Below are 24,581 nucleotides of genomic sequence, written 5' to 3'. Positions count from 1 at the left end.
CCTCACTGATTTTAGATTTTTTTCTTTAATACGAAAATTTGAAATTAATAAGATGAAGAATTACATGAGTTCATCCCTCTGGACACATTGTATCACCCAGTTAGGAAGATGACTTACCCATTCTACTTCAGACATAATGTCTTTACCATGTTTTGGCAATGTATGGGCAACATGGTTCACATTTCTATGCACATGAGTGCATTTCCAACTATCAAAAGAATTCAAAACATTGCCACAATCAATAACTAAGTTTCTTGTGGTCCATTTTATCGACTCTAGACTTCCAATCAAAGCATCAATAACATTTAAACAATCTCCTTCCATATGCACATTTCTGTATCCTTTTCTCTTGGCACATAACGCACCTTCCAGCATAGCTTTGGCCTCCGCTTGTTCAGGGTCTAAGGCTTTGTCTTTGCAGCATCTAGCTCCACCTGAATTACCTGCAAAGTTTCTACTTATCAGTCCAATGCCCATTATTTTGTAATTTCATCAAAAGCAGCATCCCGGTTAATTTTTATATAGGGATTGTCAGGTTTCTGCCAACTTCTAGTGACCTGCATATCAATTTCATTAGTATTTCTGACAGTAGAAGGTAAACTAGCATTCCATTCAGAAAAATCAGTTTTAAACATAAGCACAAGTTGATTAAGATTCTGTTGTTGGTTTTCAAAGACTTTTCTACATCTGCCTTTCTATAAATGCCATAAGATGAAACTCATCCATTTAAGGACTTGTTCATTCTGCACCTGTTGGTTATTATTCTGGAACAATGAACACAACCAGTTATGAATATTCACATTAGAAATAACAATTGTCATGGCAGGATCAATAGCATTTGATACTGTTCTAGAGAAATTGCAATCAAGGAATATGTGTTGCATGTGTTTCAGTATGGTTGTTACAAAATGGACAAAGAGAAACTATATTGGAACAATGCCTAGATAATTTGTCTCTTAGAGGAAGACAATCATGAAGACACTTCCAAGGAAGTGTAAAATCTTACTAGGAAGTCTAGTTTTCCAGAACTGTTTCCAAGAAGTAGGGATTGTATTTGTGAAACCAATTTATTGATTTCTACTATCCAGAATAGCTCTATAGGCTGATTTTACAGTGAAAACACCATTACAACTAGGTCGCCATCTCAGACAATCTTTACCATCAAAAGGAATCCTAATACTAAGTATAGCATTCACAGTGTCATGATCAAAGAGAGCATTCAAGGTTTGCAGATTCCAAGATTTTGTGTTTGTATCAATAAGTTGAGAAACAGTATTCATATTGCTAGACTGGTATTGACTGTTCACATAGGTAGATATTGAAGGTATCCATCTATTTTTCCAAATCAAGATAGAAGAGCCATCACCAACTTCCCACACAGCATGCTTTTTTATAATTTCAAGACCTTATATATCCCATTCCAAATCCAAGAGCCAATAGCAGGCAGAGGATCATTTAAGGGGTTTAATTGAGGGAAATACTTACCTTTCATAATTTTATACCATAGATCATCCCGAGCATGAAGCAATCTCCAAGCAATCTTAGAAAGTAGAGCTAAATTCATAATATCAATTTGTTTTATATTCAAGCCACCTAGTTCTCTAGGTTGAGCAACCTCAGTCCATTTTTTAGTAATATAACCTTTTTTTTTCCTTTTTGCTTATTCCACCAAAACCTCATGTGAATGAAATCAATTTTATTAGTGATAGTTTTTGGTATAGGAAAAACAGACATGTGATGGGAAGGGAGACTGCTTAAAACAGATTGAATTAAGACAGTTCTACCAGGATAGTTCAAAAACTTAGGCTGCCACCAAGCTAGTCTGTCTCCATATCTATCAAGAAGAGTAGTGAAAGACTGAGTTTTGTTTTTCTGTACAAATGCTTCTCTCTAATACGCCATGCTAACAACTAAATTAAGTGATTACGGGCAAAAAGTTGATTACGCAACACTTCTCTATCTACTATGACGGAAATAAAAATGGACATGTAATCTTAGGTCTTAGACTCTTCATGTTTCAAAAGAGTTCTAGTCCCGAATTTTGAGTGGGTCAAAATGATTCGATGGACCCATGTGACCAGACATGGAAAAGTTATGGCACGCAATGAAAAACTTGCAGAATACTTTTGCTGCCAGAATTACCTTTTTGAGAAGCGTCAAGTAGCTCTTCATGCTCGAATCAACTGATATCATCAGAAAGTTCAACAGATTTCTTATTCAACTCTAGGATGTCACCCAAAAGCTAAAAGCTCTCAAACACTACATAAGCTAGGAACCACAAAGCATGTGCCAACTCACCTGAACATGATTAAGCATGATAAGGAGCTTCAAACAAACTCATTTGAAACACTACAAAACTTAAGTTTTCAATATACCTTGTGTAGACGTCAATGCCTTACCTATTTGTGGTCCATGGCATACAACAAACTCAAACCCCAAGTGACATTGTGCGGCAGCTGCTTCTTGACAACATCATCCAGTATGCCAAAGAGCTACTTCTTCTTCAAAAGTAGCTTAGGCCTTAGAGTGATTAAGAAGGTCCCTGAATCTTGCATCGCCCATCTGTTCCAGGTGTCAAATATCAAGTGATTACAATTAATAACTAGTATTAACAACATAATCATATCTTCATATCTTTGATATAAGAACTTAAAAAACTTTACACTGACAGAGAAAGTTGTGAAATGCACAATGAGAAAGGTCTGCCCCAGATTACATCCTCCAGACCGGTACACGTGGTACAAACCTTAGAACCAAATTATATGAATGGCAAGTCAGTAAATAGTGTGGAAATCCAAGAGACAACTATAGAATGTGCTTATAAAAAGGTGATATTTGATTAGATATATGCCCACAAGTACAGAGCTTTAGTCATTCCATGAGTTTTGCTCATATTTTAAGAATCTGAACTGTTTTCAGTTAAAGTGATCACTGGTAGCTGATTCTACCGGTGAGATTGCTTAAATTTCCATGTATATACTAAATACTATTTCACAAGAAAATGCAGTGGAATATAATGTTAATTTCTTTTGGAGGGAGTTTCAAGACATAATTGGTAAGCTAAAACAATTTTAAGTCGACCCTGCTCCATTAGTAAGTCATATGACATTTGGCACTTTTGCGTTATCTTGGTCATTCTCTTTTCAGTTCATTGCATTTTGTATTTTGTTTCTATTGGTTTTGATTTTTCTTTTCACTTGATTATCTTGTAAGATAATGTGTAAACTACTTCTCGTAAACGAAATGTTATGAACTGATCCAAACAAAAAAGAGTAACTTTTAGAGCAATTGTAACAGCAAATCCAAAGACAAAAAGAATAAAATCAACATAAACTTATTTTGGTAGTATCTGATTAAAAGTAGAAACTGGTTTTTCTACTTGTTCTGTTTTAGGCAGGTTGGAATGGATATCTGGTAACCACTGTTGGGTAACTTACTAACCTGATGCTCGAAGAAAGGATAGTACAAGTAAACATCAAATCGCCGTGCAAAAGTGATATCTGTTGGGATCCACTTCACTGAATACGTCATGTCTATTACAATTCCCTCTTCCAATGGTTTAGGGCTTTTTGAGTGAGATTAACATGAATACTCCGCAAGTACAGAAAGTCAGTAAGAAAAAATAGAAACACTGGGAAACCAAAATAAATCTCCAATTACCGGTCATTGGATTTTAAATGCCACAAACCTGCTCTCTGTTGTATATAGTAACACTGTACTTATGTTTATAAAGCAGATGTCTGCTGTCATCACTGTTTTTATCAGAATGTAGTTACCAACAAAACCTAATCAACATGAAGGAAATGCATGCATGAAGAATTAGATTCATCCAAGAGAATTTAACATTTGAACACACAAGAATAAGGAAGGTGTGCACCTCATAAAGGCAGATCATCTGGAGATGCCTCAACACATGAAAAAGAAAGAAGAGTAAAACAATTAGCCAAACAAAGAAAGCAACTCAAAAATAAGAAACGCCGTGTTCAGATCTTCAAATTTTAAGAATTCAAACCAATATGAACTCTCAATTGCATCCTTAAACTCCTTCAACTTCGGTTCGGTGCGTCTAAATTAATGTCACAGATGGAAATCCTATCCACATTTTCTGTCCAAACAAATAATGAATTACTGCTGGCACTGTACCTTAGCAATCACAGATAATCAAATGAAATAAAAAGTCTACAGCCAGAAGGTTTACATACTCTGATATTTCATTTCAATCTGACCATCAATGAGTTCATTTCCACCAAGAACCTCTCCAAGTCCATTTTGTGGCTGGCAAATGGGAAGACTCTAGTAGTTGTATGTTTCTTGTGGATTATTATAAGGTCCAACTTTGTTTACCCAAAGAATAACAGGACCATCTACCTGATACTGCATGAATAGACAATCAAAGGAAACAGTTTATGATTCATTAAGCGGGTATTCAGTTCTGACTCCGGTGGATACTACCAATTCATAAAGGGGAATTCATATAGGTTGCCTTTTCTCCTATATCCAAATTCATTCCTTGCCTAACTATTTGTTCGGTTCAAGTTTTTCAAACCTCAGGAATTGGATTCCAAGAAAAGGATTACATGGTAAAACAAAATCTGTTTGGTTGGGATAATTGGATTCCATTGTAATTCAAATCTATTATTTACTTAAATATCCTTGAAACTTCTAATAAAGCTAAAACTCAAAAATTTAAGAATTCAAAATTTCAAAACAAATTTGAACCATGGATGACTATTGTTCCACTTGTGTATGAAGAGTTAAATTTCAAAATAAATTTCAAAACAAATTTGAACCTAGATTTGTCATCAAGAGGTCTTGCCATCTTCTGAAGCTTCTTTTTTTCACTACTACTTGAGTATTCTATTCTTCACATAGTGAGCCCTCTTCCCTTCTTCCATCCCGAAAAACATTTTGGTCTTCGTAGATGAATCAAGTATAATCGAAGCAGCATCTATCACATCATCATCAGTAAGACCATCAATCTTCTGTAGCTCCTCAAACAACTGTTTGTTGGTGTCTGATTCTTGGGCCAATGTACTACGAATTGCTTCAAAATGTGAAAGAGTGCCTGATACAAACTTGCTGAAAGAATTAGCCATCAGATTAAGACCATTCGAATCACCACTTGATTCACCAGATACAACATCCAAAGAAGATGATCTAACCCTCTTCCTCCTCCTACCTTTATCATTACTGTTATTGGCTTCGTCCACTGATCCAGATTGGTTACTTTGTTCTTGTTCAGTTTCCTGTTTTGTTTCGTTCTCCCTTTCTTGCTCATCTTCTTTATCTATCTCTTCCAACTCTTCAGCTAAAGAAGCAGCTCCTTTACCATTTGCTCTATCTTCAGCAAATATTTCAACCAATGCGTCCAAATGAGGAAAAACTTTCCCATACACTCCCTTTATACTTGGATGAGACTGCAAAATCCACAAATTGGGTATCAGTGCAGTTAAAATAAACAGTGCACTGAGAATCAGTGCAGTAACAGTGCATTTAAAATAAACAGTGCACTGAGTATCAGTGCAATAACAGTGCAGTAATCTGAGAGTTGCAGACCTAGAACTAAAGATATTAGACCAATGCCTGCGACTTAATTCCATTTAGAAAGGTCAGAACACAATTAATAACACTTTATTCTAGTCTTGTCTATTTCAACACCCAAGTTTTAAATCATGTCATTCAATCCAGGATTTCTATGATTACCCATTTGATTAGGAACAGCACCAGTGGGAGAATTACAGCTTAAATCAAGAGGCGGAAGAGACTCTAAGCTAACAATAATTGTATGAATTAGGAACTGTTCCATTTGACTACCAGCCAATAATACACAAGCAAAACACTATTTTAAGTAAAGCTGAAGAATGCAGAACAATCACAAGAAATCAGATTAGGTCACAAGTGAATGGAGCTGAAACCAGATAAGAGGATTACCCATTTCAGATACGATTGAGGACTACTCATCATGTAATATAAACAGGACAAAATCACCAAATGCAATTTTTTACCAAAATGATAATCCCAAATCACAGAGATACATCAAGATATACCAAACCCATAATAATTCAAATGTAAACACCTCAGTACACATTCTCTCTCTCTCATAAGGCAAAAAAGAGGTGGCAATTGATCTGCATCAACGATTGGCAACTGCAGTTCTAAGTATTGTTAAGAGTCCTTTTTCTAAATTAACCAAAATAATTCAAGTTTGTCGTGACAAGAACGTGAGCATTCCTAATTGTCTCTGCTAACTTTATGGAACTACATGTTATGCATCAGGTGTAACATAAGAAGGTAATCACATATTAGAAGGTAACAACAACCCACAAATGCAAAGAGCAAAGGGGGTGGAGATACTAAACAACATGTTCAATTCCAAATACAGCCAACAAGGACCCATCCTAACCTAAGTTACCAAACCATGTGGAACCAATGCATGGAAAATTATGGTGTTCATTGTCAAAACAGGGTACAAAATAAATTACACAAGAATCTATTAGACACTGAAGATGCTCATTAGAGGAGAAATTAGAGACACAGCTAATTAAATAGAAAGGAATATATTTAATAATGGTTTGAAATTAGAGACACAGGTTATAATATTTCATTTGAGACAATCTCATACCTTAAAGCAGTTCCATCTCTGGTCAACAGAACTTGTAGAGACTGCTACCGGTTCTTTTAACAACTCTCCTTGAAGCCTAATAACTCCTTTCAACACCGTGTTCACATGTCTACTAATCGTATCTCCTGATCGCTTGAATTGAAAACCCACAACTCTATTCTTATGGTGATGCGCAATTACATATAAAAATATCGCCACCATTTCTTCGACATCACAATTCCTATTATCTTCTAGTCCATTAACAGTGCGCAACTTATGACAAAGAATTCTAAAAGTGCGTCTATCGAGACGAAGTTGGGATTTACATTTGGTGTCACTTTTGTATACCAAATCTTCCATCACCCACAATCGTACCATAGTTAATTCAAAACGATCATTAGCTCTTAACACACAGCTTTGATGACGCAAGACATATGAATAGAAATAAATGTAAAATAAAGTTACATCATCCATCGTTGTTCGGATATTGTCTGTCATCATTTCAAGTTTTCTTTTTTTTGTCAAGACTAGAGGTGCCATACTGGAAGTGGGTCTGAATTTGAAAAGGATAAGAACAAAATGGTCAACCATACATGACTATACATACACGGATGATAAAACAGTAAACAATCATACAGCCACAGGGTGTCTCAAGTCAAATATCATTTGAAGGACATGTTATCAAACTTATGTTAACAATCATACAGTCGCAGGGTTTCAACAGACCATTATCTAAGGCTCTGAAACACCACAGAATTAAGAAAAATAAAAGCATTACAGGCCAAATCATTATGAAAACATGTACTCATAATCTAACACAAATTTAGATTCAATAACTATAAATAATGGATCATATCAAGAAATTCAACCATTTTTATTTAGCTTCACAGATAACTCTCAGAAGCGCGTGTATTTTGTAATCATAGCCAACTTTACGATCAAAGACTAAACATAAACATGTACTCATAATCTAACACAAATTTAGATTCAATAGTTAAAAGTGCAGCCAGAACTTTTAAAGGCAAAAACCAACGAAAAACTAAAGCTGTAATTAGATCAGTAAGTAAAAAAAAAACATAACACAATCAAGAGACAGTTAAAAGATGATTTCATGGATTATATCATAAACCCAACATACACATGCATAAGCTAATTTTATCATAAAACTAAAAAATTACCGAAATCAATTTAAATGAAATTGGTGAACGAATTATACCTTGAAAGTTCTTATTAGTTGAATCAAAGGGAAACGCTGATAATACTGTAGTTGATTGAGTCGGGAGAAGAAGAAATAGGTACTGTTGAAAATGAAAGTTAGAGTTCTTGTGGAAGAAATTATTGTTCCTGAGTTGATGATCGATTATCACAAAGCCGAAAATCCAATTGAGATGATAATTGGTCTTTTAATCAATCATTCCTGCAACAAACTGAAAAGAAATCAAAACCCTAACAAAACGAGCAGTTAAAAAAAATGAAATTACATACAGATAGAGAAGAAAGAAAATACGAGAATTTAAAACCCTAACCTAATCATCGTATTTCTCCATCTCTCATTCTTCAGTGGTTTCTTTCTTCTTCTCTCTCGATCTCTTCTTCTCTCTGGATCTCAGATGGTTAGAAACTCTCGATCTCTTCTTCTCTCTCGATCTCAGATCGAACGAAATGGTTAGAAACTCTCGATCTCTTCTTCTCTCTCGATCTCAGATGGTTAGAAAATCTCGATCTCTTCTTCTCTCTCGATCTCAGATCGATTTCAGTACCTATACGAATGGTTATTCAGTAAAATGAAAAAAGAAAACCAGATTTTCAGAGGGACAGATTCGTAATTTTCGCTCAATTCCCTTTGTTTTTTACGGAATCAAATTCCTTTCCACCCACCCACCAATGCAATAGAATAGAGCCCATAGGAGGGAATTGGATTCCTTAGCAATCCAATTCTAAATTTTTTTGGGCTGTTCGGTTCAGGGGAATTGGGCCTATTCCCTTGGAATCCAATTACTGGGTTCCCAATTACCTGAAACGAACGGGCTATAAATGTAGTATGTTTCAAAACTCTTGGCAACTTGCTCAGCAATGTATTTTCTTGTTTAAGCTACACCCAACATTCCAAATTGATTGAAAACTCAAACTCTATAAATTGTGATTCGTAGAAACTCATTTGGTGAGAAAGTAAGTAAAGCACAATTTTTGAAACCTAACCCTTGTGAGCCTGAATAACCGAGACTTGAAAATTTAAAATTAAAGCAGTGAGCTTCACACATTGGTATGGGTGTGCATCAAAACAAAAACAAAAAATCTGCTACAACTTACAACCCTTCTAACTTAAAACAGATAAATTTAAGTACAAGAAGTCTAATGAAAAGGAGATAAATGAACCCAAATGATAACATAACATAAACATGCATACAGATCAATGAAACATTGAGCTAATTAGGGTTCAAATACAAATTTAGAATACCTTGTGATCAGACTCAGAAGCAAGAGTAAGATTAATGTAGGCAAGAAGAAGAATGCATAAGAAGGAGATGAATTTTGACCATCACGTTAATGTTGAATCGGGTCTATCTTTATTTGTAATTACCAATAAGTGAAGGTTTTGTGTACATCTACTTCTTCTTCTGCAGAAGCTTTTTTTATGTTTCAGAGGGAAAGTCACCAGCACAGACCAATCTACCAATACCATGGTCACGTGACTAAACGTTACGTTAAGGTTATGGAGCACTTGTCATTCGACTCGTTCCCCGACCATGGTTCACATATGCCTACGAATAGGATACGGTGGTAGCGGTTTGAAAGTTAAAACTGAGTTTTACAAGCGGTTCGTTTCTACTATTTTTTTATTTTTTTTTCGGAAGCATAAATATATTTAAATTTAAAGACAACATTCCAAAAATATTTGCGCAAGGCTCATATTTTTTACATGCATTTTCTACTCCATATCAGTCGGTATCGGGCTGTATCCGTGCGGGACGATACGACACTGGTACATTCCGTCGGACATACAAGTATGGATCAATGCCTACACATATATGTACGATATGATGACGGATACGGCAGAACCACCTCGAACTTTACTTACACAGAAAACTTCTCAAGCTTCATCATTCTTATTTCTTCTTCTTCCTCCATAGAAACACAAACCTCATTTTTACCCCCATTTGATCTTCATTGGATTAGATCGACTTTTCTTGTGATATTGATTGAAAGGGTTTATTCTTCATTTTCAGCCATGAAACTTTTTTTTTTCTTTGGACACCCAGTCATGAATATTGGGTCAACATTTATTATAGAAGTCTATTATTGGGGTGTCACACCCATCCATGAAAACTTCAGCCGTAACTTGTTTACGGTTGATCCCGAAAAACTAAAATCCAACCGTAACTGGTTTATGGCTAGGTTCTTCCCAATTTTTACCAGTTACGGATAGGATTTCATCATAACCTAACCGTAAATCGCCCCAAAAAACTTAAAAATCCAAAATTTTGACGTATTTTTAGTAATAAAACAACAACATGGCTAAGTTGGATGTGTACCTAATTGTTTTCAATCACTAATTTTTTTACTTTGATGAATCAAAATCTAGGGTTTTAAACAGAAATCCCCAAAAGAATAATATTCCCTCTACTTTTCTTCCACCAAAACTAACATCTTATTTGATTTAGTTTATTCACTAAGTATATAAGAAATTCATGATCTAATAGCTAATTAAATAATTAACATTAACTAACCGAGGGTAGTTTAGCCATTATAAAAATATTTTAGATAAGGGGTCTTTTAAATTACCAGCGGGTGACCTGTTTTTGTCCTATTAGTGAAGCCCCTCTATTGGAATGTGACACCCCAATAATAGGCTTCTTATAATAATGGCGGCGGTGATCAAGCGCTGGAAAAGTGTCAAGAAAAATAGTCAAGTGAATATGAATGCTGGTCGAATATTCAGTATCGACCCATTATGGTGTAGATACCCAAAGATTAAACTATGCTATTTTTATTTTATTTTTTTGAAGCATGAAATTTATTAAACTATTAGAGGGCTATTACACTAGGGTATGTGATACCCAAAGATTCATCGGTTACAATTGACCTGGTAATCCATGAACCTATAGCAACACAATAGTGAGATTGAAAATGAATAGCGGTCTTCAGATCAAAGTTGCATCGGGGTTAGATGTTTAGGTAGTCGAAGGTCAAAAGGCCTCCGGTCAATGCTTTCCACAAGAAAAGTTGTACTGTTGAAGGACACGACAGTGTCTGTCGGAACTTGGTTGATGGTAGTGAGGTTCGATGCAATTGATTCAGGATGCTAATCAGGCAGTTGCATCCATATGGTGCGGTGTAGAGCCCAAATGATGTTTGTCTATCTTATTTTCTCCCGGCTTGATCCATAACTTCAATATGAGCCTATAGCTTTGATTGCAGCTTGAAGTAGTCTCCCCAGGTAAAAGAGTGAAAAAGATAACTACTGCTAATACAGTTACGAAAAGGACACCAGATATTGAAATAAAGATACAAAATCACTTACAGACTCGATTAAGTTAACCATGTAATTTAAACTTGAAAACAAATTTGCTTAGAAGTAAAAAACAAACTAAACTGACACAAATTGTCCAGTAAAAGTGTCGAGTTCACCGGCCCATTCACACTTCAATTAGGATCCGTACTTGTTGTTGTTGTTGTGATAAAATTGAAACCAGTATTTTTGATGTTTTCAGTCGTCTCCCATTAACTCATTATTTCCGTCCAGAGGAGATGAAGTTACGCTGGTTGCTGATAAAAGAATTCACCCTTTTCAAGCCGTTGCAGTTGATTCTATTATTCTCAAAGACACCTAGATGAGAAGGGATCTGAGTATGGCTTGACCCAAGTTTCACCGCTAATCAACCTCATATGGAAATTAGCAAAATAGGATAATATGAGATTAATTATGAAGGTGCAGATTAAACTGCTGAGTTGGAAACTGTTGTCTGAAGCTGGTTATCCCAATTTCGGCGCAGAGGGGATAAAATGCTGAAGAATGTAAATCTCTGATGCTAATAACTTCAGATTCTCAGGTTAAAGCGCAAAACTTTTATCCCAAAGTCCAATGTATTAAACACCAATCAATTGTATTCTCTAAAAAAGACCCAAATCCTGATCATAGAAATCATCACTCCAAGGAGAGTTCTAGCTTCTTCGTAGACAATACTAACTAATTAAGAAATAAAACAACTCCAGCAAACTATGCTGAGTTCCAAAGGATCTGATAAACAACCAAAAAACTTGTAATAGAAACCAAGTGAAAACAAGGCAATCAGATGAAATAAAGAGAGGAGGACACCACCAACATGCCAAACCATAACCTCAACTGAAACTAAACTGGTGGTTTGGAAAATTTCTTTTCAACATCCTAAAACAAGATCAGAGATGTATATAACCAGGTGAACAAGGGGCCTCTACTAGACCACGAATTATTTGGGTTTTCATGTGAAATAGCTATTGAAATCAAGAGGGGTCTTAAGGGTTAATGAAAGCAAGAAAAAATTCAGCGGACTCCGAAAGTAGGATTTAAAAGCAAAGTTCAAACAACGTGAACTGGTATATCGAATCAGCCCGAAAACTTCTTTCCTGTTTTTTCGATGTGGAGGAAGAGGAAAAATTAATTTGAAAATTACCTCATAATTGTAAGCAGGTGGAAACCAAAAGGGTAGAATTGTTGAAGGATATCAGATCTGAGAATAAACCCCCATAAAATTCCAAATCCCAGAAGCAGCAAGAAGATAAATCAGGATAAAATGTCCACGAGAAAAGGAGTGGTATCACAATAAAAAACAAGCAACGATCTAATTGAAGGCTAAAGGCTGCCGAATCGATGATTTAGCCGATGAGATCTGCTAAATCCATAGGTGTTGTATTTGGGTTTTGAAAATTAAATTAGGGGTTAGGGTCTGTTTTCTTCTGAATAGATTTTCTGTTTGATCGATCTAAGAGACTACTAGAAGATTAAAAAACTCGTGATGCTCAGATCGACCGGCAGGGTTTTCTTCTCTGTCGAAAAAAAACTTAACTAGAGAGGAGAGAAAATCTCTATAAGTTCACGCATTAGATTTGTGTTTTGGTGGCTTTATCAACATTTAGCCACCTTACTTGTCATCTTTTCATCTCCTTTCTCTCCGTTTCTCCAAAGGAAAAAAACAAAACTCAACTTCATTTTCTTGCTCAAATCTAGCCCCAAGTTTTTTTTTGTGTTTTAGTTTTAGAATAAAATGATACTTTTATTTTATTTTATTTTTGATCGGTAAAAAATTTGGTGCCAGCGAGACTCGAACTTTAGCCCCGAGTTTTTTTTTGTGTTTTAGTTTTAAAATAAAAGGATTCCTTTTTTTTTTATCGGTAAAGAATTTTGTGCTGGCAAGACTCGAACTCAGGTCACTGGTATCATCACCCAATGACTTTACCACTGTATTAGAGTGACACCGGAGAATAAAAAGATTTTTCCTATTACGATTTTAATTTCACTTTGTTAGTCGGTTATGGCTTCTTTTCTTCACCTTCATGGTGATTTTTTTCTTCACCTTCATGGTGATTCTCTTTTATCTTAATGGTTACTTGACCTTGATTATATGTTTGTTCAAGTACATCGCCAGATTCAGATTACTCTCAATTATGTCAACAAATTTGCAGATAACTCCTATATCATTGGAGCATTACTTCATCAGGAAGATGATTTATCGAATGGTCCATAAATATTATGAAGACCATCTTCTCTCCGATTCAATCGATTCTTGTATTATGTCAGTATTTGGAATTCCTTCTCTTTTTCTTGTCGAAATTTTCAATCATGTAACAGTACAATCGTGTTTTTTCTCGTTACTTTTTGAATTTAATGTACTTGAGATCCATGTAATCATGATTTCCAATAATGAAAATTAAATACCAAAAAGGAAAAAAAATAGCCACCATGTATTACATTACATCCTATAGGCATGGTCAAAAAAAGAGAACAAGATGGACCTTGTTCTAAAGTTGCATCCTTAATCACATCAAAGTAATTCTGACCCAAATTGTTTTTTTTTTTTGATCGACATCATTATGGCTCAATTGCTCCGTTTAAATAACAGGCCATGTTGTACAAATTTTATTAGTGAATTCTTAACCGAAGTTACTCCATATTTTTATAAACTCCCACTATTTCTATGAGATAGTGAACATTTGAACAACTCTACTTTAGTCGACCCTCCCATTTGGACGGATGCAAATTATTGATTTGGTGCAACTCTTTCACTACCCTCCCATCTGTCACGTTTAAATTTCCTACAAAATGGTGACAAGAAAGCATATATTTGGTTTAGTTTTATTCTCCAATTGTCTCTTTCTTCATTAGGGTAAGTCAAATTCCCAATGTGGTCGGTCACATCGCCACTATGCTAAAGTTTGCTCAATACTTCTCCGGACGACCTCGGAATGACCTCAATCTTTTTGCGTTGATACCATATTTAAATTCTCTACAACATGGTGACAAGAAACCATATATTTGGTTGAGTTTTATTCTCCAATTATCCATTTCCCCGATGTGTCCGGCCACATCTCCACTATGCTAAAGTTTTCTCAATACTTCTCCGGAAAACCTCGCATTGACCTCAATATTTTTGCTTTGACTCCATATTTAAATTCCATAAAAAATGGTGAGAATAAATCATATATTTGGTTTGGTTTTATTCTCCAATTGTCCCTTTCTTCATTAGGGTAAGTCAAATTCCCAATGTGGACGGCCACATCGCCACTATGCTAAAGTTTGCTCAATACTTCTTCGGACGACCTCGGAATGACCTCAATCTTTTTGCGTTGACTCCATATTTAAATTCTCTACAAAACGATGACAATAAAACATATATTTGGTTGAGTTTTATTATCCAACTATCCCTTTCTTCATTAGGGTAGGTCATATTCCCGATGTGGCCAGCCACATCACCACTATGCTAAAGTTTGCTCAATACTTCTCCGGAAGACCTCGCATTGACCTCAATCTTTTTTCTTTGACTCCATATTTAAATTCCCTACAAAATGGTGAGAAGAAATCATATATTTGGTTTAGTATTATTCTCCAATTGTCGCTTTATTCATTAGGGTAACTCAAATTCCCAATGTGGTCGGCCACATCGCCACTATGCTAAAGTTTGCTCAATACTTCTTCGGACGACCTCGGAATGACCTCAATCTTTTTGCGTTGACTCCATATTTAAATTCTCTACAAAACGGTGACAATAAAACATATATTTGGTTGAGTTTTATTATCCAACTATCCCTTTCTTCATTAGGGTAGGTCATATTCCCGATGTGGCCAGCCACATCACCACTATGCTAAAGTTTGCTCAATACTTCTCCGGAAGACCTCGCATTGACCTCAATCTTTTTTCTTTGACTCCATATTTAAATTCCCTACAAAATGGTGAGAAGAAATCATATATTTGGTTTAGTTTTATTCTCCAATTGTCGCTTTATTCATTAGGGTAACTCAAATTCCCAATGTGGTCGGCCACATCGCCACTATGCTAAAGTTTGCTCAATACTTCTCCGGACAACTTCGGAATGACCTCAATCTTTTTGCGTTGACTCCATATTTAAATTCTCTACAAAACGGTGACAATAAAACATATATTTGGTTGAGTTTTATTATCCAACTATCCCTTTCTTCATTAGGGTAGGTCATATTCCCGATGTGGCCAGCCACATCACCACTATGCTAAAGTTTGCTCAATACTTCTCCGGAAGACCTCGCATTGACCTCAATATTTTTTCTTTGACTCCATATTTAAATTCTATACAAAATGGTGACAAGAAATCATATATATGGTTTAGTTTTATTCTCCAATTATCCCTTTCTTCATTAGGGTAGGTGATACTCCCAATATAGCCGGCCACATATCCACTATGCTCAAATTTGCTCAATACCTCTATGAACGACCTCGGAATGACCTCAATCTTTCCGAGTTGAATACATATTTTAATTCTTTACAAAATGGTGACAAGAAATCATATATTTGGTTGAGTTTTATTCTCCAATTATCCCTTTTTTCATTGGGGTAGGTCATATTCCCAATGTCACCGGCCACATCTCCGATATGCTCAAGTTTGCTCAATACTTCTCTGGACGATCTTGGAATGGCCTCAATCTTTTCGAGTTGAATCCATATTTAAATTCTTTACAAAATGGTGACAAGAAATCATATATTTGGTTTAGTTTTATTCTCCAATTGTCCCTTTCTTCATTAGGGTAAGTCAAATTCCCAATGTGGTCGGCCACATCGCCACTATGTTAAAGTTTGCTCAATACTTCTCCGGACGACCTCGGAATGACCTCAATATTTTTGTGTTGACTCCATATTTAAATTCTCTACAAAATGATGACAAGAAACCATACATTTGGTTGAGTTTTATTCTCCAATTGTCCCTTTCTTCATTAGGGTAAGTCAAATTCCCGATGTGGCCGGCCACATCTCCACTATGCTAAAGTTTTCTCAATACTTCTCCGGACGACCTCAGAATGAACTTAATCTTTTTGCGTTGATACCATATTTAAATTCTCTACAAAATGGTGACAAGAAAACATATATTTGGTTTAGTTTTATTCTCCAATTGTCCCTTTCTTCATTAGGGTAACTCAAATTCCTAATGTGGCCGGCCACATCGCCACTATGCTAAAGTTTGCTCAATACTTCTCTAAACGACCTCGGAATTACCTCAATCTTTTTGCGTTGACTCCATATTTAAATTCTCTACAAAATGGTGACAAGAAACCATATATTTGGTTGAGTTTTATTCTCCAATTGTCCCTTTATTCATTAGGGTAACTCAAATTCCCAATGTGGCCGGCCACATTGCCACTATGCTAAAGTTTACTCAATACTTCTCCGGACGACCTAGAATGACCTTAAACTTTTTGCGTTGATACCATATTTAAATTCTCTATAAAATGGTTACAAGAAACCATATATTTGGTTGAGTTTTGTTCTCCAATTGTCCCTTTCTTTATTAGGGTAACTCAAATTCCCAATGTGGCCGGCCACATCGCCACTATGCTAAAGTTTGCTCAATACTTCTCCGGACGACCTCGGAATGACCTCGATATTTTTGCGTTTAAACCAAATCCAGTATGATAAAACCTTGACGAAGGGAAAAATGTACAACATGACAGATGCAAGTAAAGGTGATCCGTTGCAGATGATCACTTTACTCTGTTGAAGTTGACTAGTTGCTTCACAATTCATAAGGCATAAAATCCTCGTAGGAAAGACAATAGCCTTAGCTGGGAAGTTAAATTTCCGGTGTTTGTTGTTGTATCATTAAAAACCTTGTCGAGTAACAAAACACTGTGGGAAAAATCAACCTCGGTGAAGAAAAATAGTACAACACACCATTAGATGCTCCCCATGATGTCATACAATTTTTCATGAGTCTAATGCAATCAAAAGGAGTTTATCACTCTTTACTTTGGTGACTTGAATGTTTATATGACTATTGTTGATTCTGGAAGTTACGTTGCTTAACAGACCATCGCGTTTCATTTCTTTGATCCAGATATTTTCAGTAATATCAACACGATCTTTATGTCTTTAATGTTAAACATACTTGATGTTTTAGTGTTGTCTCGCTAAAAACCTTGTCGAGTAACAAAACCCTTTGGGAAAAACTACTCTCGATCGAAGGGAAAGAGAGTACAACACAGCTTCAATTTCAAAGTAAAATATGTCGACATCTTGGATCCTCCCCCTGATGTCGGCATATCCAACTGATTACTTTCAAAGTTGTTCCAGACAGTTCATTTAGTCATGTACTTTTCGAAACTGAATATCGGTAATGACTTAGAAAATAGTCTACCATATCTCCTCCTGATTACTTTCGTTGGAGAAAAGATTATTGTTCCTTCATAATCAACAACTTTTGGATTGCACTTTCATTAGCATTCCTTTTTATGTCCTTATAGAGATAATACAAATTTATTTCAATGGTTACTTTTAAGTACATGATTACATTCACTATACCATTCCAATGACGTTGCGTTGGCGTTAAGCTATATCTAGCTAACAAGTTCCATGAGAATGCAAAATTTGATCGAGTACATTATTATACTAAGTACAACAATGCGTATATTGTACTTAGATATGAGAATTTCATCCCCCAACACGTCTTCGTCATCTTCCTTTAGACGAAATGGTCGTTTACTTAATTTGAACCTCGACTAATCATGGGAGTGCTATCAGGATGCATGTCTTTGTTAAATTTCCTGAAAAATTTAGACATATGCAAACTGGTGGAATAATATACCACAAGCTTAGTATTCGGTCGAGCTTTCCCCAGATTTTTCATCTCAATTCGGATTTCAAATAGCTTTTACGGTCTCTTATTACATCAAGAGTACCCACCATGGCTGTACCATCGACATAGATAGCTACAATTCAAATTAGCAACTTTCTTGTGAATACGCAAGAAAAAATAACTTACTTTTATATCCCCTCCAAATCAATTAGTCACTTAGACGGTTATACCACATCCGCCTTATTGCTTCAATCTATAAGTGAGCGTTCCATATAACTGTAAACTCACTCTGTGGTTTAGAGTCACTTGATTTTGGAAACAAAAGGCTATCAAGTACTTTTGTAAATATCCGATATCTCTTAATTCTTTCAGAGATACGTAACAACCACATACATACGCTGCATTTCAAGTCCTTTAGAAATTACCAAGTTAACTAAGTAGCGGAACGCTACAACGTTCATTATAAGAGAATAATTCCAGGGCTTTGTGAGAAACCTCGCGCCACAAGGCGAGCCTTTATACATTAAGGATGTTTTCTTATCATTTTTCTTTGTGACAAATTAATCTTGTATGTCCAATAGGCTTTACACTTGGTTGGTTAGCACTACCACACTAAATACATGTATATTTATCAAAGAACCAAGTTCTACCTGGATTGTGTAGGCCAAATATGGTCTTTGTTGATATTAAGCTACAAGGATTTTGGTTCGATCTCATCTTGATCTATTTCCTTAAGCAAGTGTATATGAAATTAATCATCAATATGCTCGCATGATCTTTCCATTGACTCGTGTACATTCTCATAATCCACTTGGGATGTCATTGTTTTCTGGAATCATTAAACTTCGGGGCGTCCTCCAGTATTGATTCATGGACATAGTTAGAGGCAATTAAATGAGATGATTTCATCAATGACACAAATTAGATTGTGCCTTACTCATCTACTTCCTTTCTAGGTGAGTATTGATCGAACCTGGTGGTTTCTCCATCTTTCTTTCTGGAGCCACGACCTTAACTACACTTCCACCAAGTTTAGTTGCAACACCTTAGTCTATGGTGTACCCCATACTGAGGATTTCTAACCTTGCAGGAACATTTGTAGCTGGTAAGTGTTATCTTGTCACGTTGTCGATATCGGTGTACTTTCTGAAATCGATTATTCTTTGTCACTTCACATTTACATTTGTGGAGCACAAGAATTAATATGAGACACAGCGGGGACACACCACAACAATTTCCTGTCATTCCCTTAGAAAATACTTTTTCTTATCTTCCCCTAACGACTGGAAGACTGTCTCATTAAAATGATAGCCCAAGGTTTGACCAAAAGTCAACATTTAGAAAATTACAATATTGTTATATTAATATAATTTGATAACATATTTATTCTAACCAATCTTATTTATTCTTTTATTCATTATTATATTTAAATTTTACTTAGAAAAATACATCATGAAATGCACATATCTACTTTTTAGAGAGTCGGTTTGGCAGAAGTGCATTTCGAAAAGATGGATTATGATATATTATTATATCAAATCAAAGTCCAATTGCATCACAACTTTTAAATAATACTATGGTGGTATGTATCACTCCCCCTTAGTCAATACTTCATCTCACAATGAAAATCATTCCCCCTTACATAATGATCCGTGAACCATATGTATATAGCGTGAACTACCAAATAATTCTCCCCCTTTTTATCAATATAAATTGGCAAATATACGAAACTACGAGATCATAATGAAATTCTAAAAAAGATAATTCATGACTAAAAGAGAACATATCAACTTTGTTTCGATGATTTCACATAGTCGAAACTTAGTGTATTCATCAAGGATTTTGTACAAGTTAACTCCTACAATATTCCACAACCGCACTCCCCACAAAGATACGAAAACTAAGCACAAGTTTAATTAAGAACTCTCCCCCATTTTATGTCATTCCCGAAAGCACAACATGAGCGACCTTACTTTTACGAGAAAAGATGAATTTCTTTGGACGTTAACAAACAACATGGATTTGTATCCAGTAAACTCATATAAATTAACCACAAGAGACCTTATTGATTAATTTAATCGGAAACGCTCAACATAATAAAACTTACGAAGTCATACAGTACTTTCACATAAAAGTGTATCAGGGAAAGATCAATATTGCGGAATTTTCAAAAGTTCATTCTATCTTTTGTCAATATTTGCATAAAGACATAATAGACTTAACTTTGTGGGCATATATGAGATAATCATAGTTCATGGACGTAAACACAACATATCCTATAAGTTATTTTTGCAACATATAAAACCAATAAAGATAATTAATACTGCAAAATCATCTTCCAAATAACTTAGAATTTAAATAAATAAACCTAAAAACAATGCAAGATGAAAATCGATGAAATAGCTATATGTAATCACAAAATTTGCTATTCCAAACCCTAGTTATCCTTCTTTAAAACATAAGAATAAATTCTCATAAGAAGTTTTCTAGACAAAAATAAAAATCAGGCTTCTTTGATGAATTCGTACCTCTCCATGACTCCATCATAAAAGGTATCATTGATATCCTTGATTATCTTGACCGTGGAGATTCCATGTTCATGAGTTAGAACATTCACTTTTCGATCAACAATACGAGCAAGTTGCCCGGCCTTGATGCAATCCGATATAAGTTTCTTCTGGTTCCTTATCAAACTTTTTGATTTTCAAGTATTTTGTTCTGACCATCAATGAGATGATTTATTTGCAGTTGAAGGTTTGCAAATTCGACCTCAGATTTATTCTGATAATGAATTAAATTCTTGACAGATTCAGCAATCCAAGAGTTGTACTCTTTTCTTGCAATCATCTTCTTCAAAACAAGTTATTGAACCGAACTACATCCTTTCATGTCTTCTTTCATGTCAAGATTTACCACTTCCTGAGATCTTGACAAGTCCTCCATGATCTTTTTTTGAGATAGGGATGGAGATAAACAAATATATATATATATATATATATATATATATATATATATATATATTTGCAAGCAAGAGAAATAGAGTAATTCTCTTGACAAAGAAACTAAACTCTTAGGAATAAGAGTACATGGACGTTCGCGGACCGGTTAAGGAAAGTTACCGGGTCAGCAAAAAATCAAAATAAGGAAATACACTATTTGTTTTTCAGACATCTTATAGATTTTCATAGCTCGATAATTAGAAGTTACACTTTAAATTAGAGCACATGAAAAACTCAACAAGCTACACACGTTAATAGGATTCAATATATGACTGAACATTCACATATGAAGAAGAACAATTTTAATTCAGGATAAAGACACAAGATCAGTAGGTATCAAACAACGAACTTGAGTATCCCACAAATATCATCCTTGCAACTATCAAGTAAGTTTTAAGGATGAATTTACCTAGAACTATGTAGCCGAGTAAGATGTAATCCCATTATGCATATTGAGGGAAGAGTTGTAAATCCCTTATGAGCGTTTGTGTCGCGTATTCCTTACCTTCCTTCGGTTATATCTTATTCCAGAGGAATTAGACATCGACCTTCTTGGAACTCCATTAGAAGGATGTTTATGAGGATTAAGTCTAGGTCCTCTTGAGATACGTTTCAGAGAATAAAGATCACGAGAATCCCATCTCCCAAACTTAGATTTGCCAGACTTATTCTCATAAGCATTGGGAGCGTGTACGTAAGAGGTGTAAGAAGTTACACCATTATGAGATACACGATTCCAATAAGGATTTCTATAGGAGTGACCTTGGAAACCCTTTTTATGATATTTCTGGTATTCTGTAGGAATGTCAACCATTGTAGATGTCGTCAGAATATTTACTCCGTCGACTGTAAAAAGAAGCAAATTTTGAAGATCAGAAATATGTTTCCTTCTAGAAAAACAATGTAGAACATTATGATTCTTTTTCTCGCAGAAAGAACAAGATCGTGGATAAGAACCTTTTGATGAATCCCCCTTTTGACTCATAGCCTTTTCAGATATCCGCAAGTTACGAAAATGTTTTGTAGCGAATAATTCCTTAGAAGTAATTTTCTCCGTACTAGGTAATACCTCATGAGTATTAGGAATAAGAACTGAAGAAGACATACTCACTAAAGCAGAGTTTTCCCTTTTCAAGGAGTTACACTTTTTCTGGTCTAGTAAAATGGATGCAACAAGTTTCTCTTTTTCAACATGACAACTGTTCAATTCTGATGAATAAGGCTCGATTAAACGTTTTTCTCTAATTGAGTCTTATTTAATAGTATCTTCAAGCATACTAATCTTTTCGTGTTATAGAGTAGTTTCTTGAACAAGGTTTTCAATATTGTTAGAAAAAGACTCATGATAATATAGAGTTTTCATTATCAATCAAGAGAATTTTCAAGTTCATCAGTGAGCTAATCATATTTTTCTTCAAGAGATCTAATTTTAGAAACTTGAACATCAATGATTTCAGTAGATTTGTTTAAGGTTCTAGTGAGTTCCATCTCAGAATCTGACATAGTGTCAACTATCACTTTAGAGGGGTTGATATCAGAATCTGATAGCATAAGTTTTCTACCTCAAGATTCAGAAGAATCTGCTAAGGGGTTATCCTTTGAGGTAATCCCAAGACATTTAACATAATATAAAACTTTGGAAGACAATTCTATGTACGTAAAAGTGAGGTAAACCTCAATCCACATAAATCATATTGCTACAAACACAGACTTATGAGGTCTTAGCGTGTTTTCCTACTCTGATAGCAATTGAAAAAGCGGGAGTATAACAACCACACCCAATAATTCGTTCGGCAATCTATATGGACTAAACTCCAATATGATTCCGAGAGCACCAACTTAAAAGCGAGATCAATCAAGAAAAATGTCAAAGAGCTTTATCTCTATTTATCAATACAATCAGAAAATCGAACAAATAGAAATCCGTGAGCCTGATTGATATGATAAATAACTTAGACGATACCAAAGACCAATTCTTAAGTGTCGATCAAGTTATATCCAGCAATCAAGGTTGGATTTATCAACTGATTGAACTGCGCACAACCTGTGATATTTCAATTATATAAACATATATAATACAGAAAAGAAATAACACAGACACCGGAAATTTTGTTAATAAGGAAACCGCAAATGCAGAAAAACCCCGGGACCTAGTCCTGATTTGAACACCACACTGTATTAAGCCACTACAAACTCTAGACTACTGCAAGTTAACTTCGGATTGGAATGTAGTTGAGCCCTAACCAATTTCACACTGATCAAGGTACAGTCGCGTTCCTTACGCCTCTAGACCTACGCGGGATTCTGCGCACTTGATTCCCTTAGCCGATCTCACTCACAACTAAGAGTTTCTACGACCAAAGTCTTATAAATAAATATGTCTCCCACAGATTTGTCTATTCTTTCTTCGTTTTTTGTTCCGTCTTTTAATATAAATCAAGGTGAACATGAACCAATTGATAATCCGATCTTATTCTCCCAAAGAGCAGCCTAGAAATATCAATCACCTCACATTAATGCAACCAATTAACAAAAAAAGTTATTGGGGAATCACAAGAGTCTGAGACGAAGAACTGTTGTGATTACCTATCGGAGATAAATCTCGAGTAAATCCTAGAGAAGATAAAACTCAATGCGATATAACAAGTAAGATCAGAATACCCAACTACAGAAAAAATAGTTGGATCTGGCTTCACGAATCCCAAATGAAGTTTTCAAGTCGTTAACCTAATATGGTTTTGGAAAAACATAGGTTAAAGGAGAATCGACTTTAGTTTGCAGCTAAGATACAGGAAAGTGCCGGAATTAGGTTTTCCAGTTGCTAGAGTTCTCCCTTATATAGTATTTCAAATCAGGGTTGCTTAAAATAAAATCTAAGAAAGCTTAGTAACAAAGCATTCAATATTCACCGTTAGATGAAATCATGATTTAAGATTCAAGCTAAGTCTGCTTAAAAATAAAGCAATCAATCTCCACCGTTAGATGGTCTTAGCTTGTTACACACAAATGAAATATACCTTCATTTATATATGGGTAACCGTACGTACCTAAACGTTTATATTGAGTTGGCTAAATAATAGTTAAACGAAGTTAGGCATATGAATACTTTTGTCTTAACCATATTCATCTAACACTTCTAGATCAAATATGATGATTAATCAATCATGAAATATAATCAAATGAATCTAATTGTATTCAAATAGAGTTTTTCAATTGTTCACTATCTCATAGAAATATATATGAACAAATTGAAACAAAATCGGATTGATTCGTAATCGTACAAAGTACATATACAAGAATCAATTCATGAACATTAAGCCACGGTTTGCAAAGATTGCATTCCTTAATTCATATATATTTTAGTTCATGAGTATGAGAATTATACATAACCGATTTTATAACTTGCCCACTGTGTTCGCAAACCAGGTACGCGAACAACAGCTCTGGACCTTGGCCTGTCAAGTCGTTCGCAAACCCGGTTCGCAAACAGCCGTCCCAGACCCAACTCAGGTAGAACCGTTCGCATACTAGGTACGAAAATAAGGTCCCCAGACCTTCACAGGTAAAAACGTTTGCACACTAGGTATGCAAACAAGGTTCACGGACCTGAATTATGCCAATAGAGTTCGCATACTAGGTATGCATACCGTGTTGTATCCAGACGTAGGTAATTGTTCTAAACTCTCATT

The 24,581-nt window shown here is 35.2% G+C and overlaps 2 long non-coding RNA genes and 1 other non-coding gene across 4 annotated transcripts; all 3 read right to left on the bottom strand.

Annotated features, from left to right (window-relative positions):
• Positions 1 to 85: 85 nt before the first annotated feature.
• Positions 86 to 2,746, bottom strand: LOC113278030. Its single transcript, XR_003325270.1, has 4 exons — positions 2,670 to 2,746; positions 2,400 to 2,562; positions 2,143 to 2,298; positions 86 to 443 (listed from the first exon to the last, which is right to left on the bottom strand). It is a non-coding gene; the product is annotated as an uncharacterized LOC113278030 (long non-coding RNA).
• A 3,881-nt stretch (positions 2,747 to 6,627) lies between these two features.
• On the bottom strand, positions 6,628 to 8,181 carry LOC113278029. Of its 2 annotated transcripts, none has more exons than XR_003325268.1 (3): positions 8,128 to 8,181; positions 7,818 to 8,018; positions 6,628 to 6,754 (listed from the first exon to the last, which is right to left on the bottom strand). It is a non-coding gene; the product is annotated as an uncharacterized LOC113278029 (long non-coding RNA). The 2 variants fall into 2 exon arrangements; XR_003325269.1 differs by having other exon boundaries at positions 6,628 to 6,747.
• On the bottom strand, positions 7,448 to 7,530 carry LOC113285054. Its single transcript, XR_003328565.1, has one exon. It is a non-coding gene; the product is annotated as a small nucleolar RNA U36a (small nucleolar RNA).
• Positions 8,182 to 24,581: the final 16,400 nt, after the last annotated feature.

The sequence above is a fragment of the Papaver somniferum genome, chromosome 5 (assembly GCF_003573695.1).
Source record: "Papaver somniferum cultivar HN1 chromosome 5, ASM357369v1, whole genome shotgun sequence".
Taxonomy (NCBI): Eukaryota; Viridiplantae; Streptophyta; class Magnoliopsida; order Ranunculales; family Papaveraceae; genus Papaver; species Papaver somniferum.
The sequence above is the reverse complement of the archived record's forward strand: the minus strand, read 5'-3'. Positions and strand labels throughout refer to the sequence as shown.